Genomic DNA, 16,512 nt, shown 5'->3' with positions numbered 1-16,512 from the left:
AGTCTCAGCCTAAGATGAAACCTGTTTTATAAGCATTTACCATATAGCATAGGGGCCTTCTTGGGGCTACCAACAAGGTATTTCAAGTCACAATGCCTTGGAAGGTGATATTTAGTTGGTGTCAGGGCCTTCCCTGCCAATCATATGCTCTTGTTAGATCCCTGGGCTGATTCTTCAGCTGTCCTCAGCCTCTAACTGTAGCCATCTCCCCGCAGACCTCACTGTCTCAGGACCACAATGCTTCTCTCACCTGCTGGACTATGCAGCTCTATGGACAGCACCAACCAGGGGGATGCCCCGCCCCTCTGTGCTCGCCAGAGGCAGATGCAGCCTATTCTACCACTCCACCTGAAGAAGATGAGCCAGCCCAGGCCCAACCTGCCTCAAGCCTAGAGAGAATGATATAGACTCCTAGGACCTGGAAAAGGAATCCCAGCAGCAACATGGAGCATTTCAGCCTACAGGAACCAGATGGGGATGAACCGTCAGAGAGCTCCTTGAGTGCTTCCGGTCTTGGAGCCATCAAGAAGCATAAAGGTATATTTCTCAACACCTGCCCCCTCCCCACCTCCAGCCTGCACTTGGCTTCCCCTCTCTGTGTCATTGCTCCCTTGCAGGCCTCCTTCCTTTTACAATCTCTGAGGCTGTCCTGGCTTCCATCCCCCCCGGGCTTCATCTCTTCATCTGGGGGCCATTGTGTTTCCATACCTCCAAGCATCCCCCCCTGTCTGGCTCTCTCCATCTGGAAGCAGAGCTTTCCCAAGGCTTCACAAAGAGTTAGGTGCCATTGTGTCCAGGGACAGAGCAAAGTGAGCAGAAGTTGGCAGCTCACCTTATTTGCTCCCTTGCAGTTTCCTCCTCCAGCTAGAACAAAACCAGACCTCACCACTTGGAATCAGCAGGATCTACAAAGAAAGAAAACCCCAGAGTAACTGCTTACTGGCTTGATACACATAGTAATGAAGTAATTTGTTAGCACAATCACTTCTTTCCACCAAGAAATGAGCCCTTACCCCAGAGCCTAGCATTTCTTGGGTGTGGACACTTGGATCCAGACCTTTGTCTCATCTTTGGGAAGATCTCTAGGTCTTAGAGACTTCAAACTCACTGAGCCTCACCTCAAAGACCTGGAGACCATTCTAACTACCCACCATTCTCAAAAGTGAGGGGCTGAGGGAGGCACCTCAGTCAAACCAGGAGCTGTGGTGGAGCTCAGTATGCACTTCTAGCTCTGCCTTATATCTGTGGCTCCAAGCCCATTTCCCTCCAGCAAAGTTCTTAGGACCCTCTTGGAATGCACTGGGCAAAAAGCTTAGCTACCCCCAGGTGTTAGGAATCCTAGCCAGCCACTTCCGCTAGGGACAGGTGGGGTCTCCTGCTAGGCGGTTTTGCCTCATGGAGGTTATAGGTAATGTCTCAGACAGCTGTGGTGTCACAACCAGAAAATGGGGTATGCTGGTGACCCCTAGGGGTAGAGGACACAGGTACCCCACTCTTTAGGAACATGGCACAGACACCACCACACAGTGCAACACAAGTTCCAGGTGCTGAGGGTTAAGAACCTGTCCCAGGTGCTCTCCTCTTCCCTCTCCCTCATCCCTTTAACCGTTGTTGGTTAGCTGGTTGCCTGTGACTTGTACCCTTTGCCAGTACCAAGCAGGAACAGATGGGGGGGGGAATTGCACATTAAAAGAGGAAATAGAGAAAAGAGGGTGTTCCTGGGGAAGATTTTCCATACCACCCAGCCTCTGTTTCCCACAACCTGGCCTTGAGGACCTTCAACCCTGTATCTTCTCTTGGTGTGCTGTGGCCAAGGGCATCAGGTGGACTGGCTACTGATTACCCTATGTACACATTTTGTCACCTAGTCTTTGCCCTGAGATCAAAGAAGCCTCTGGGAAGTTTCTGGGGAAAGTCAGTGAGCAGGGGAGGAACAAGGGTATATCCTGTGGCTCCACTTCTTGAGTCAATAGTCTATACACTCCCATGACCTTACGGAACCCAAACCTCCCTCTATGCCCTCAGGTTTCTCAGAGATGCCAGGTTACTACCCCTGTGTATGCATCCACTGCTGCTTTCCTTTCTTCTAGTCTTTTCTGCTCCCCTAGCTTTGGCCCTTCCTTGGGATACCTTCTTGCTATGCACCTACATCCCTTCTCCACTCACTGGCCAGACAGATGTATGCCTCTTGGGAATCCTCTGGGGGCTGGAAGTAGCCTCTCATGCATGAGAGCTTCCCCCAGAGGCTAGGCACCCGGGGGAGGTCCAGGCATGTTTGACTGGTCATGTGTTTCCATTCCTGGATTCCTGGGAGCTGAGGTTGAACCTGCCATCAAGTCCTTGAAATGCCTTGACCTAAAGTTTTCTGAAATAAAATATTTGGCAACATCTTAAACGTTATTTTGTAGGGCTCAGGCATGGGTAGCACATCCTTTAGTCCCAGCACTTGGGAGGCAGAGGCAGGGATTTAGGCTAGTCTGGTGTACATGGTGAATTCTAGGCAGCCAGAACTAAATGGTGAGACCATGTTTTAGGGAAAATTGTATGTATGTATGTATGCATGCATGCATGCATGCACGCATGCATGCATTTATATGGCTAGGGAGATGCTCAGTAGTAAAGTTTTTACTGTGCAAGCATGAAGAACCAAGTTCAGATCCCCAGCACCCATGCAAAAGCATATATCTGTAATCCCCTGGTTCTACTGGGAGACTAACACATAAGGATCCCTAGAGCTCTCTCTAGCCAGACTAGCTAGTTGGTGAGCTGCAGGTTTAGTGGGCTATTCTTTCAAAAACTGTGGTGGAGAAAAATAGAGGGAAGACACCTCATATTAACCTCTAAACTCCACACAGATGTACAGGTGAATACACCTGCAATAACCCACATGCACATGCACGCGCGCACACACACACACACACACACACACACACACACACACACACTTAGTTTTTATCCTGCAGTTTCTAGAAGCTTAGTATTTGAGATGTTGGCAGAATCTTAAATAGGTCCGGAAATTGATTGTCAAACCATTTCATTTCCTGCCGCTTTTTGTTTATTCATAACTGGTGCTACAGGGATTGGTTTTGTGGGGTTCAGTTGTTTGTTTTTGTTTTTAATTAATGTGTATGGAATGTTTTGCGTGCATGTGTGTCTAGGCACCACTTGCATGCCTGGTGCCTGCGGAGGCTAAAAGACTGTGTCCCGTTCCCTGGAATGGGAATTATATGTGGTTGTGAGCCACCATGTGGGTGCTGTGAAGTGGAACCTGGGTCCTCTAGAGAGGGCATCTAGTGCTCTTAATCTCATAGCCACCTCCGCCCCGTGCTTGGTTTTAAGCTAAAGTTTATACATAACTTGCACCACCTGCATCTTTTGGTATAAGTGAGTAGGGTGTTGTAGGCTTTGGAGGGAGCCCATGGAACTGGAATTCTCCTGGACTCTTGCTAACTAGGAATTTATATGATACTTCAGCCATAACAGAAAATTGATTCCCAAAATTCAATTTATTTGAAGTTCCAAAAAGTGTTGGCAGGACTAGGAATGTAGCTCAGTGGTGGAGTGTTTTGTGCAGCATGTGTGAGGTCCTGGGTTTGTTCCTAGCACTTGAGAAAAAAAAAAGTGCTGTTGCAGTTGTGTGATAAACCCACTGGAACTGTGCATCTAGGTCTGGGTGGTAAAATTTTACCCTATCTGTGTTCATCACAAAGGCCCCTAGAGAGGTTTGAGAAAAATAGAAATGTTGCAAAATATCTTGGACAGCAACCTTTCATGTGCACACGTATGTGTGCTCAAAAATGCATATATATGTACATGCATGTACAAGTGTGAGCATGACTGTCTGTGTTTACATATGTGTGTATATGTGTGTGTAAGTATGTGTATGTCTGTGCTTTGGTGTGCATGTGTATGCATGTTTACAAGTGTGAGCATGTGTGTGCATGAGTGTACTCATGTATGCATGTGAATGTACATGTGTGCAAGTGTGTGAGCATATGTGTGCACTGTGATACAATGATTCCAAACTCTAACTTTCATTCTGACTCTGCTCTCCTGTGCTTTTCTTTTTGCCTCTCAACATCTCTGCATTCTGTGCTCATTCCATTTAACTTAAGAGGATCACTAGTTACCTGCACAGTAAGTTATTTTTCATCTTGCCTTTTTAAAAAATTCTGTGACATTGCTTATGTGGAGAGTACTCAGCAGAGTGAAGGTTGCCCACAGACTTCTCCTTGCTTGCTGGCTTGACCTTCCCTGTGGTTGGTTGTTCCCTGGCTTCTAGGTAGATTGTTACCTTCATCAACCATCAGACAGGACATTTCCTCTGTCCTCTGATGCTACAAAGTTACCTTGCTGAGATGGCTTCTGCAAGGTATCACCTGGGCAGCCTGACTGGGTTTCCTTTATTGGTTTCCTGTCTCTCAAGTTGTCTCTTGTATGCATGACCTGTCTGAAGACACTTTGGACATCAGAGCATGAGTTTCCAGGTTGCTAGGGCCATTGTCTTCCTACATGTAGATTTTGATACAGATTCTTCCATTGGCTATTTATATCTGTCCTTCCACAGAAATAAACAGGATAAATTTAGAAATGTGACAGCAGAGCTAAAATTGAGAATAATTTTCAAATTCCTCTGTGTGTTTATTCATGCGTCAGTCTTCTTGGGGATGTTTTTAAAGGGAAGACTAAGACCAGGGAGAGAATGTTCCCTAGTGCCAGATCCATACTTAAAAATTATGTGATTTGCATCAGATTTCACATGACATCAAATGAAAGTTTGAAAACAGTGAGTGAAAAGTCAAACCAGGACAGTCAATGCTGATGTCTCCTTAAACACTGAAGGATTTTTGGTGTAGATATAAATACTTTGCTTTAAAATGGATTTTCATTTATTGATACACTTTAAGGTCAATTTTGTGATATGTATATTTCTTCTCTTGTTTAGTTGTGTTTATATAGCTCATTTATATTATTTATATTATATATTAACAATATTTAGTCCATTAATATTTAGCAAGATTTAAAGAAAATAATACATCATCTATCCTATCTTTGTGAGTCTAAAGTTTTATATGTAACTTATCTTTAATCCTAACTAAGGAAAACCATAACCATAACTGCCTGTCTTCAACTCCCTTAAAGACCACAGGAGGATAATATATAAACTCTAGAAATGACAGAGACATCTTGTTACCTGGTCAGTCACCCGAAGTTCTTCTGTAATGTTCCATCTTAAGCCTATAGGCCATAGTGTGTCTGGCAGACTTCTCAGCAAAGCAGGAAACTTTAAACTGTCCATCTGTATTGGCAGTTTGTCATTCACTTTATCTGTGTCCTATAGAATATCTGGCAGACTCTTCCATGAAGCAGGAACCCTACAGCAATGTCCATCTTGTTTTAGAAGTCACTTTTCTGGGGTTCTGCATGTCCAGTTTATACAGAATAAAGCCAAACAGTCCAGATAAGAGTGGTTTCTTGCTCAAAAGGCTAGTCTTGCTGTATTGGAAGTAAATCTCCATAACGAGGTTTCTTTGATGTCCATCTTCCTTTCTGATGCAGGTGGTGTTGTCAGGAGCAGTTATGTCTCACTGTTAAGAAAACCCTGAAACATTTTAAATTCCATATTCATAGGTCTTTGAAAGGTTTGAAGAATACGTATCCATTTGAAATATATATCTGTATATCTAGAAAACCTAACTAACATAATTATAAGTTTTGACTATTATAGGTAAGTATCTATAATCTGTACTAAATTATACATTGCATTTTAAAATGAGCTATATAAGCACAGTACCTAAGCAAGAGGAGAAATATACATGTCACAAAATTGACATTAAATCTGTATCAATAAATGAAAATCCATTCCAAAACAAAGTATTCATTTCTATGCCATAATCCCCTTTTTACCTTTAAAAAGAAATTGGTTGTGATTATTAGCCATTTATAACCAATCCCATTTAAATGAAAACAAACATTTATAGATAATATTTGGGAATTTGGGTATCGTTCTTTCCAAACTGCTTTTTGCTGGTAGAAGGCACTGTCATGGGAATCCTAAGAAGATACAGAAATCCTGGCTGTAGTGGTCTGCAAGGCTGCCTTGTCCCAGCTGTTTTGAATGTTGGATCACCTGGGTCACTGTTTGTGGGGGGGTGGTCTTGCTTGATCAAACCATGTTAGTCTGGAAGGAATACATAGCTTTTCATTTTCCGTGGAAACAAAATAGAAACTCTTTTCCCCAGTAACCTGTCCTTAGACTTAAATCTTGTTACTGGCAGTTTTTCTGCCAGCCTGGTCCCACAGCTGTGTTAGCCCCCAAATAACACACAGAGACGCTGTATTAGATATAAAGCTGTTGGCCTGTTGCTAGTGTTTCTTATTGGCTAGCTCTGTCTTAAATATTAACCCATGTCTATTAATCTACATGTTTCCATGTGGTCTTATCTTACCGGAGAGAGGGTCTAGACCTCTCTCAAGTCCCTACAAGAGAGAACACAGAGAGAAGGGTTCATTTATTTGAGTTACTCACAGGTACAAGTGAACTTTCCTCATTGGAATGTCTCATCCTCCCACATCCTGGTATCCTTCTCTGGAGATGAAATTCTTGTGGAATCCTGCCAAAGACCATGCCAGTGCCTTGATCTGTCCACCCTGTCTGTATGCCCCTCCCTGAGACCATGAGGCACCCACTGCTCCAGGCACCTGGAACCCACTTCTCATGGGTGGGTCCCATTGACATTCAAGGCCAAACCCTTTCCCTGGCAGCACAGAAAAGCTAGATCTGGAACACTGGCTTTAGGAGCCAATCACCCTGGGGCCGCACATATGTCATCATGTGACCTAAGTAGGCACTTCCCCATCTCTGACGTCCTCGTTTTTTAGTGAGGGTTCCCCCAGACTCAGGAGTGCAAGCCTGCTGAAACAATCTCAGCAACCGCATCAAAGGAATTCCCTTCAAAGTAAAGCCCATGTTATCCCCTAGAAGCCATAATTTCCAAGAAGATCTTACAAACCAGTGCAGGGAGATTGCCGTGTGGGTACATAAGATAGCATCCATTTCTGACTGATGGTGTAAAATGAAGTTCAACAAACTTGTAGATGGGCTGCAGAGATCATGAGGGAGGCTGGAAGAACAGGAAACAACCTTGCTGTAGGCCACCGCATGGTGTGGTACCTGAGAACAGGTTCAGGCCTGCTGAATGGTTGGTGCTGCTAAACTGATAGTTTAAACCTTGAACATTTGTACAGGTCATCACAAATGGACGCTTAAAACCTTTTTTTTTTCTCCCTTATAAATATTTCTGCAGTTGATCTTAGACAAACAGCTGAGAAACAATAAGACTTTAAGATTTTCAACTCTATCAGTCTTCTAATTTGGTTGAAAGTGTTTGACACTTCAGGGCAGGAATTTGACTTTAGGCATCCATGCTGCAATTTCTGTTGGTCAACTTGTAATGATGGCCAAGAAGTGTGAAAATCGCCTTTTGAAACTGTTTGTGGCTAGAGAGATGGCTCAGAGGTTAAAAAGAGCACTGGCTACATTGCTTTAATCAGAGCACTTCATCACAACAACAGGAAAAGAAATTAAAACAACACAGGTGCCTTGGTCACAAGGGACATGCATAGATTAGCCCAGGGTTAATGTAGGAAGTCAGACCATGAAGACAGGCACAGGGTGGTTATATTCAAACAGTTTTTTGTTTATTATGTATACAATGTTTTGCCTATATGTCTGCCTGGACACCAGAAGAGGGCACCAGATCTCATCACAGACAGTTGTGAGCCCATGTGGGTGCTAGGAATTGAACTCAGGACCTCTGGAAGAGCAGCCAGTGCTCTTCTTATCCTGACCCAAAATACATTCCCCACCCCATGCCAAGCTTCAGTTCAGGAACAAGTAGGCCCTTCCTATCACAAGGGTTCTCGGGTCTACAGTTGGCCCAGGGCATGGATTATTATGTTCCCTTTCTCAGGCTTCCACTTACCCTCCAATCTCCTCTATTTCACATGTGAGTGTCCCACCTGTTTGTGCTCTTTGGGAACTCCACAGCTACCTAGAACAGAACCCAGGAGGTACTTGTAGGTCTGAAATCTTCACAGACCCTCCTTCCCCACCTCTAGCCCAGGTAACCTAAGGGCTTAGAACCCCCTTGAAGCCAGGAGTACCCATGCCTAGAGCTTAGTCCTCTGCCCAGCTGATGCTTTTGATGTGACAAAATTACCCACATGAGTGTCTTTGTGTTCACACATAAGCCAGCTCCAGTCATCCAAACACTAATTGGTAGTTGGCCTCTTGCTCAGAGACAGGACTCCCTCTAGGAACAATGCCTCCCACCCGTGGCAACACCAGGCTGTGGCTCACATGCCAAACCTTCAAATTCAGGACAGATCTCCCTGGCTCCATGGCCAGGCTTCTCTTCTTTTTAACACAACCCCTTTAGGCATATAGTAGTAAACTTCACGGGCTAGCCTGGCACTGCCCCTGCCCTTGCTGGGCCTGGGTGAATAGGATGCTAAACTAATTGATAAAAAGAAAAGAAAAGAAAAGAAAAGAAAAGAAAAGAAAAAGTGATGCTGAGCTGCTTCTAGTCTGCACTTGACTTTCAGGTGCCATCTTCACCCCAAGTGCTACCGCTCTTTGTTTTCTGTTCCGTAACGCCATACTTGGCATCTGTACCAAGATACAAAATCAAGGGCTTCTTTTCATTTTGTCTTGCCCACCTTTTTTCTTTCTTTGTTTTTATTATTTTCATTGTTGGGCATATGTGTGCTGGTAATTGAACCCAGGACCTTGTGTATGCTTGGCAAGTACTTTACTACACTGAACTACATTCCCAGCCCAACATGAGGCTTTCTGGGTTGAAAATGATCCACTAACATATTTTATATGGCTTAGCCTAGTATGGGTGAATGGGTGAGTAGATGAATAGACTGGTAGATAAAATAGATATAATATCCTAATGTAAGTGAAGAGAATGACCTAGAATTAATTTTAAAAGTAAACTTTATTCCTCAAAGGGCAATACTGTATTAAAAACAGGAGCCCCATGATTTACAGGGCTCTAAGCTTGCTGTTAGGAGCATGATCTTCATTCCTGGGCATACAGCATAGCCTTGCTTATCACAGAGGTCCTAATAAAGGGGAGGGTGATAAGGAACCCCAACCTACCCACTCAATAGTGCAGGCTTGCCAGTCCTGCTGTTGGAAGGTTCTTACTTTCACTTTGAAAAGCGGCTCCCACCAGCTCTGCTCTCTGGGCAGTGGTTATTTCTTGAGAGAGCTGCCTGGCTTCTTGTCACAGGTGTCTGACAGCTTTGCTTCCTTCTTGGCCTGGGCTCATCCTCCCACAGCCCTGACCACTCCTGTGCTCCCCTCTTGCAGAAGGAATGCTAAGGAAAAGCGCCAAGCTCTTCTTCCGTCGGCGACACCAGCAGAAAGACCCAGGCATGAGCCAGTCACATAACGATCTGGTATTCCTGCAACAGCCCGGAGGGGAAGCTGAAGAAGGGGGCAACTCTCAGCAGGCTCTTGAACAAGAAGTTGCTTCCCAGGCACAGAGGCAAACACACCGTGAATGAAGCATCCAGAGATCCCTGCACATAGCTTGAGTCACCCCAGTCCTCAAAGCTGGAGGATGGGACCACAAAGGCCCCCACCAGAACAGTGGAACCAGTGAAATCAGATTCGTGCATTGTCTAGCTTGTTTTTTTCCTGATAATCTTGTTTGTTAAAGGGAAAAGGCAATCTGCCTGTTTGGCCAGGAGGCTTCCCAGAAGATTACTGGTACAGCAGTCCTGTTTGCCTCCAGATACTCAGTGGGGAACACCTGGCTCCGGCTGTCACAGGAAGTGTTGAGGTGAACTATAAGATGGACACATCAGTAAAGCCACATGTGCTCTGAAAGATTGAGGATAAAAGGCAGGAAGGATCCAGACCACTTTTTCCTCTCTCCTTCAGGGACTATTGGGGTTTGTGTCTGGACCATGGCATGCGGGCTGTTGCTATGAGCAGGATAGACCACCTCACATATCTTGCTGTTTAGAATTAAATAGTGCATCTGAGGCTGGGGACAGGGGTATGGATATAGGATTTTTTTGAGCCATGAAGAAATTGTAATAGGAAAAGGATGTGCTTTGACAAGTGTGAGAAGGTGTTCGTCTCTGATATTAGCCATAGAAGTTAAAAACTTATGCAAACACTAAATGTGTCTTATGCAGATTATGCCAGACACTTCCAGATTTACTTGACCTTTCTTGCAAATAGAAATTCACATATGTTTTTTGTTTGTTTGCTTCTCATGCCAGCAGCTCTATATGCTGAGGCTGACTTTGGGAGCAATGAGTGACAGCTTCTAGGACATGGCCACACATACATGGTTCTTGCCAAATATAGCCAACATCTAAAACAAAGAACTTTTAGGGCAACTGAGAAATTTATTCTGTATCCCAGGTGCCAATTAGTCTCAGGCATACAAGTTTCATAACAATGGGCCAAACTTGCAGGATCTTTTTATGGGATCTTCAGAATTCTACTGTGAACAGGAACTTCTGGCCACATCTTGGGGTACCCTGGTTTTGGCTTACTGTGGGAAAGTTATATAGTTGGCACCGGGGTTCAGTGTCCCCCTGTACCCTAGGTGCCATTCTTGTCTCACAGCCCTCCAGAGTCACTGTTGTTGGGGTGGGGTGTTATCTCTTGACCTGTCAATAAGGTCCATTTTCTTCCCCGTAACAATGTGAAGGCTGACAGGAAGATCTGAGTTGTCACTGATATGAAGTGAGGGAACTCCTTCTGGCCCGTTTTATTCATTAGGAATATCAGGGGCAAAGTCACAATTTTTGACCAAAAATGTCAATGAAAGCCAAAATTATAGGAATGTTTTTATTTTTTAATTTTTTCCTGTTTTAGCAAGAGAGATTGGAAACCCACACTGAGAATCCTTTTTCTTGGTTCATTTACTCCATTATGGGGATTAAACTTGTGGCTCTGTGCATGATGGACAGGCCCTTCTCCTTTGAACTATTTCTCTGGGCCTCTTTTCACTTTATTATTATTATTATTGAGTTGGGTCTCACTAAGGTATTGACTGGGCTGCCCTGTAATTCATTTTGTAGCCCAATTATACCTTGAAACTCTGATCTCCTGCCTTCATCTCTCAAGCTGGGAGTACAGGCCCGAGCCACTGGGCCCCGGTGAATTTTAGTTTCAAATAAACATAGAATAAATAAGAATTTGAAAATTCTTGATGGGTGTGGTGCTGCAGGCCCTGTGACCCCAGCACTTAGAAGATGGAGAAAGGAGGATGTTAGCTTCCAAGCCAGCCAGGGCTACATGAGACCCCTTCTCAAAACAACAACAGATATAGAAGAAAAAGAACCTGGAAGAATTCCAGGTAGTTTTCAGGTGACTTTGAAGAGATGTTTCAGCATGGGTTGTCTTTACAGATCACCTCATGTTAAGTCACAGCAAAGTTCCAGAACAGATCCATCAATACCAAAGTTCTTCTCAAAGCCAGTCATCCCTACTACTCTTCTTGAGAATGGACATGATTTAAATGTTGTGCTTTACTTGAAGTGTTGTTATTCCACACAGTGTGCAAAATTGTGACAAATAGCTTTAGATTCCCAGAGACTGTGGTGTGTCAGAGATTCTGATGCTATATCTTCAGTGTGGGGCAGTAGCACTCAACTAACATGCTTGGGGCCAGAAGTGTTCCAGACACATTTTGGTTCTGGGAATATCTTGGTCTTTACCATCTGAGCGTCTCTGAATATAAAATTTCCGAAATATAAAACACAATGGTACAGACAAGAGTTTTAGGTTTCAGACTTTTGGGTCAGGGAATGCTCAGCTTATGCAGGTTTTGTTGGTTTGATTGGTTTTGACATTTATGTTCAGTTTATTCAAGCGTGAAGGCATCAGAATTTTAGGTTATACTTCCTCTCTTTCAGCAGTTACAACAAAAAAGAACAAATGGCTTTTAGCCATCCTAGCCTCCAAATGACCCTATGAGCACCCTGCTCCTGGCTTCCCTACCCACATCTAAAACCTATCCTTTACGGGTTCCATTGAGCAGCCTTTGCAAATTGAGAACGCCATCACAGCAGAGAGTACAGAGATGGGCGGGGGGGGACGACACACACACACACACACACACACACACACAAGTGCCCTCAGGGCCTTCCTTGTACTGTGAAGTCTCTTCTCCAAGCTGTTTATCCACTTCTGTTTCTTCATGGTATAGGGTAATTATGTTGAAACGAACATCATTAAGATTGTGCACCAGGTGCCAACAGTGTGCGTATGTAAGTCACCTGTTACACTATTCCACTGCATTCGTTTGTGGCTTCGGTTTCTGTCTTGAAATTTTGGTAGAGTACTAGTTTTAAAACAGTTCCTCATAAACACTAATTCAGGTGTCTATGAATCTAGAAGCAGATCTCAGGTTGGCTGGAGAGAGCTGGCCATACTCCCCCATCCTTCATGCAGGAACTACAGAGCGTTGTTTGTGTGTGAGGTTGGTGTAGCAGTAACAAAACCAGGGCTCCCTTGCTTTGGCTGAAAACCTACTATGAGCAAGAGGATTTAGACAAAGCACTTTATTTTAAATTTTAGTTTAAGTTCAAAACCAGCCCTGCTTCCTGGCTGTGGAAGGAAGCAGACCATTTACTGCTGACCAGTTCCAAATCAGATTTTTGCTGGCCTCGTTTACAGAAAAGAATTGCAAATGTTCTCAAGCAGAAAGGGAAAGATTAATTTACACTGCTGCCACCCAAAGTGGTGTTTTTGGTTAATAAGCTCAGGGCTGTCTTTTTTGTTTTGTTTTGTTTGTTTTTTGAGACATGGCTTCTCTGGATTGTTTTGGAGCCTGTCCTGGAACTAGCTCTGTAGACTAGGCTGGCCTTGAACTCACAGAGATCCACCTGCCTGTGCCTCCTGAGTGCTGGGACTAAAGGCGTGTGCCACCAACACCTGTCTCAATCTTCAACTTTCAAAGTACAAGCTGATAGATGGTGGAAGGTAAAGCATGTCTCTGTCACACAGAAACAAGTGTGGGTATCAACCCAACGTCTAAGCCCTGAGGACCAAAGCACCTGCATGGGGAAAAGGCCCTGCTCAAACCGTCAGTACAAGCCCTTTATGCAAAATGTCCCTGTTACGTGTATAAGTATTGGAGTCACCAAGCTGCCTGGGTCTCTTTGCTGATGGTGGAGTGGAGATGTGATTATCCCCAGGGCTGTAAGCCTGATTCTCTGCCCAGTCATGTCAAACCTCTCCTGCAAAGAGAATAAAGTAAAGGTTTCCCAGGTGTGTGGTGAGCCTGATGCTGGTGTGTGGCAACTGGCATCTGTGACAATGATTGTATTTGTTGCAGTACTTTAGACGTGGGTGTCATCCTGCACCACCCTAGGCAGCAAGACATGGCTGCAACTTTACTGACCTCTCAAGAAATAAATGCGCTCATGGAAAACATTGAGCTGAGTTCTTTCCAAGTCCTGGGTTGTCCTGAGTACCGGGGCTTCTCTTATGTTTGATTTACTGCTAACTTTTGTTCCTTTGTATGACTGGCCATTGCAGCCAGATGACCAAAAATATGTACTGATACCTTCTTTGACCCTCATTCCTGTCGATGGGCTTTCCTCCCCGTGTTCCTATATTTTGCATGCCTAAATTTTAGCCCCACCAAGGCTGGAGCTAAAATTTACTGTAGGATTTTAGTAATCCCACAGACCTTCTTGGGAACAATGAATTGTGGGTGCTACAAGCCAAGGTCTGTCTTGGCCTGGGTGCCCCTGGCATGGCCTGTGGGTTACATGTTTGAGGAGTGGAGGCAGAGAAGCATTCATCAGTCTGGGTGCCTGCTATCAGTGACCCACTCCAGCAGATGTCTCAGATGAGTGCAGAAGGAATAGGTAACAGCTTAGCCATGGGTTTGTGATAGCATTTATGCCTGCTTCTGCCAGTGGTTTCTGTGTTGGGATTAGGGCAGCCTAGCCTCCTGCTGCAAGCATCTCATCCCCTTTGTGGTCTTCAGTTTCTGTGGGCTCTTTCAGTTTGTCCTGCCATGAGCACAAACAAAAGCATTGTATTTGGAGATATGCTGCACTGAGGAACCCCAGGGGAACCAACCACAGGTCCCACTCAGCCTGCTTGCCTACGGGACAGAATATGGGGTAGCCAGCCATTGTAATCTACCCTTCAGAATGAGTCGCTCTTGAGCCAAGCCCCATACGTTTTCTGCATCAAAGGCAGCATCTATTGTGGAGATGTGTTACCTTTTGTTGCTGTGATAAAAATACCTAACAAAAAAAAAAAAAAAAAAAAAAAAAGCAATTTAGGGAAGAAAAGGGTTTATTCTGGCTCATTGTTCCAGAGGGATTAGAGTCTGTTATGGCAAGGAAGGCATGGCAACAGTCAGGGGAAGCATAGTGAACAGGAAGTTAGTTGATCACATTTTCATTCGCATAGAAATCCGAATAGAAATGGGGCAAGGCTATACACCCTGAAAGCCCAGTGGTGTACTTCCTTCATCAGGGCTGTACCTCTTAAAGAAGCAGTCCTCAACCTGTGAGTTACAACCCCTTTGGGGGGTCTAATGACCCTTTCGCAGGGGTTGCCTGTGACCATTAGAAAACAGAGATATTTACATTATGATTCATAATGGTAGCAAAGTTAGTTACGAAGTAGTAACAAAAATAATTTTATGGCTGGGGGTCATGGCAACATGAGGGACTGTATTAAAGGATTGCAGCATTAGGAAGGTTGGGAACCTTTGTCTTAAAGTACCATGGCCTTCCCAAACAGCAGCATCAGCTGAGGATGGAGTGTTCAAATACTCCTAAAGAGCCCATAGAAGGACCTTTCAAGCCAAGGTCTGCTTTTTGTGCTTACATCCCAAGAGAGGACTAGAGGGCCATACTTGTCACAATTTACCAGCTGTCCAGGCTGATCTCTGCTAGCACCTCCAGAGGAATTCTGGGTTCCTGGCAGTCCAGCCCATCTTCCCTTACCAGGTTGCTCCATATCTGCTACCCTTGGTCACTTTAGAAAGCACACCTTCACTCCCAATATCATTCTTATTCTATTAGACTGGGCAGACTCAGGCCACCAAGGGCCCACAAGGACGGTTCCTTGCCATGGGTCATCCCCATCTATCAGGCTCTGCTGCTATACACTCATCTTTCTTCCCACCAAAAGCATCATTGGCATGAGGATGGGCATCGGGTGGTGACCCCTCCATGCAGAAGCTTGACTTTGCCCAGGGCTGAGTTAGGTACTGGAGGGAATGTAGGTAACATATTTTGTTCGGGCATCAGACATACCTACAAGTGCAGGGTGCTGAGCTCTTCAGTCCACACACTGTCTGGCCAGCTCTCATGAATAACACAAGCCCCCTCTCCCCAGTCCCTTCCCCTGGATCCTCATAGACTGCGCCACCAATATTCCCTATCCTGTTCCCCATCCACACAGCCAGAAAGGTAATCATCCTCCATCACTGCAACCAAGCTTCTCTGTCCCAGGGTTCTTCAGTATAGGCAGCCGTTTCCTAGTCTCACTGTCCACAAAACCCCTACTAGCTCCCACTCCACACAGTCCGTCCCAGGTTCCGCTACTACACCGCCAGTTATCCCTAACTCCCTGTCCAGGAAGCCGGTTGTCCCAGCTCCCGGTTCAGGCAGCCAAGCTCTAGGCCCGCCCCGTCAGCCCGCGCTGCGCACTACAACTCCCACGATGCCGCGCCACCGCCCCCGGCTTCCGGTGCTGCGCAGTTTCCGGAGCGGATCGCAACCCGGAGTCCGGATCCGACCCCGCTCTGCACATTCCACAGGCAGGTAAAGCCCCGGGCCCGGGCCCGCCGTGGCCCCACCGCGTGCCTCCCGCCGCGCCCCGCGCCCCGCGCCCGGCCCCCGGCCCGGCCTCCACCCGCGTCCCCCGCGCCCGCCCCGGTCCGGCCGCCGCGCCGTCTGTTCTTTGTTACAGTCGCGGGCGCCGTGGGCGATCGGAGTCAAAACCCGGCTGGATTCCGGAGCCGCTCCGGGATCGCCCTGCGCCCGCCGGGTTCCGCCGCCGCGGGCTTGGCCTCCGCCCTGGGTGCCCGACCCCGGGCCCTCGCGCACGGCCCGCGCCAACTGCCCGCCACGAGCCCGGCCCACTCCAACCCGCGCCCGGCCGCCCACTCGCGGGCTTGGCGCCCCCCGCTCCGGCCCAGGCATGGGCGCATGATGCGCCCCCGGTGCGCCCAAAGCCTGGCCCGGCGTGGCTGCGGGCTCTGGTCCCTACAGTCCCTTCCCGGCCACCCGGCCGCCTTACCCGGTTTTCGGGCGCAGCCCAGGGAGGGGCCTTGGCTTCCAGCCCCTTTGGCGTTTAAGAAAGTCCGAGGCTGCGCCATGGCTCCCAGGCCCAGACGCTTTACTTGTCGCTACCTTTTGGTGGCCCGGGGACCACAGTGGAAAGAGAGGCTGGAGACGTGCCCTTCTACTATCTGGGGAAAGGGTGGGCAGGAGGGGCCC

The 16,512-nt window shown here is 46.4% G+C and overlaps 1 protein-coding gene and 1 long non-coding RNA gene across 2 annotated transcripts in view; both read left to right on the top strand.

The window, feature by feature from the left end:
- Positions 1–460: 460 nt before the first annotated feature.
- On the top strand, positions 461–9,697 carry LOC127226693 (uncharacterized). Its single transcript, XR_007834913.1, has 2 exons — positions 461–537; positions 9,383–9,697. It is a non-coding gene; the product is annotated as an uncharacterized LOC127226693 (long non-coding RNA).
- A 6,073-nt stretch (positions 9,698–15,770) lies between these two features.
- LOC127226686 (PR domain zinc finger protein 15-like) overlaps positions 15,771–16,512 on the top strand; it is a 54,762-nt gene continuing 54,020 nt past the window's right edge. The window contains 1 exon segment of the mRNA XM_051190784.1: positions 15,771–15,834. The gene's annotated coding sequence lies outside the window, so the exon portion shown is untranslated.

Source organism: Phodopus roborovskii, unplaced genomic scaffold (genome assembly GCF_943737965.1).
Source record: "Phodopus roborovskii unplaced genomic scaffold, PHOROB, whole genome shotgun sequence".
NCBI lineage: Eukaryota > Metazoa > Chordata > Mammalia > Rodentia > Cricetidae > Phodopus > Phodopus roborovskii.
This window is presented reverse-complemented; position numbering and strand designations above follow the sequence as displayed.